This window comes from Strix aluco, chromosome 3, assembly GCF_031877795.1.
Source record: "Strix aluco isolate bStrAlu1 chromosome 3, bStrAlu1.hap1, whole genome shotgun sequence".
In the NCBI taxonomy this organism is placed as follows: Eukaryota; Metazoa; Chordata; class Aves; order Strigiformes; family Strigidae; genus Strix; species Strix aluco.
In genome coordinates this window covers 101998617-101999881 of record NC_133933.1, presented here as the reverse complement: position 1 = coordinate 101999881, position 1265 = coordinate 101998617, and the positions used below count along the sequence as shown (strand labels likewise).

At 42.5% G+C, this 1265-nt stretch overlaps 1 pseudogene; it reads left to right on the top strand.

Annotated features, from left to right (window-relative positions):
* Positions 1-249: 249 nt before the first annotated feature.
* On the top strand, positions 250-989 carry LOC141921851 (V-type proton ATPase subunit D pseudogene; annotated as a pseudogene).
* Positions 990-1265: the final 276 nt, after the last annotated feature.

Sequence of the window (1265 nt, the reverse complement as noted above, 5' to 3'; positions counted from 1 at the left end):
GAATATAGAACATATAACATATAACTCATAATATATAATATCATATATATTCCCAGAATTCTGACATTGGTTTTAAATTTAGGAAAAAAAATTCCTTTATGGCAGCTCCATGAAAAAAGGAAAGGTGGCTTTGACCTCTGTTTCTTCTCACTTTTTTTGTCCATTGTCCCTCCCCCCATCTGGCATCCTGGAGGGTAGAAGGTGACATGGTGACATCCAGAGTGGACCCTGCAGGCCCCCGCCACCAACATGTCGGGCAAGGACTGCATCGAGATCTTTCCCTCACAAATGGCTCAGACCATCATGAAGGCTCATTTGAAAGGAGCCCAAACAGGTCATAACCTCTTGAAAAAAAAATATGATGCTTTGACACTCCGATTCAGGCAGATCCTTAAGAAAATTATTGAGACTAAAACGCTGATGGGTGAAGTGATGAGAGAAGCTGCCTTTTCACTTGCTGAGGCGAAGTTTACAGCAGGAGATTTCAGTACCACCGTGATCCAAAATGTGAACAAAGCTCAAGTCAAGATCAGAGCTAAAAAAGACAATGTAGCAGGTGTAACCTTGCCAGTTTTTGAGCATTACCAGGAAGGAGGGGACAGCTATGGGCTGACTGGCTTGGCCAGAGGTGGAGAACAGCTGACTGAGCTGAAGAGGAACTACGCCAAAGCTGTGGAGTTACTTGTGGAACTGGCCTCCTTACAGACATCCTTTGTTACTTTCGATGAAGCCATTAAAATAACAGACATGTGAATGCAACTGAACATGTGATTATTCGCAGGATCGAGCATACTCTTTTTTATATCATCACAGAACTGGATGAACAAGAATGAGAGGAATTCTACAGGTTAAAGAAGATCCAGGAAAAGAAAAAAGTATTGAAAGAAAAATCTGAGAAAGAACGGGAGCCATGGAGGGCTGCTGGTGGGCAACATGAACCAGTCAATCTCTTAGCAGAAGAGCAGGATGAAGACCTTCTCTTTGAGTAACCCAGCACAGCTGTTGGATATGGAGCAGGGGACCCAGAATACAGAACGTCCAATCACAATATAATTCAGGACATGTTGCCTCAATGATACTTATGTTGCTTCTCAGTTTGTGTAAAAGTCTTGAGCTGAATGGGTTGTGGATTTCTCCTGGGAGATTAAAAATGATTTAAAATTTTTAAAATTAAAAAAAATGAGGAGCAACTGAGGGAACTGGGGTTGTTTAGTCTGGAGAAGAGGAGGCTGAGGGGAGACCTCATCACCCTCTACAACTACCTG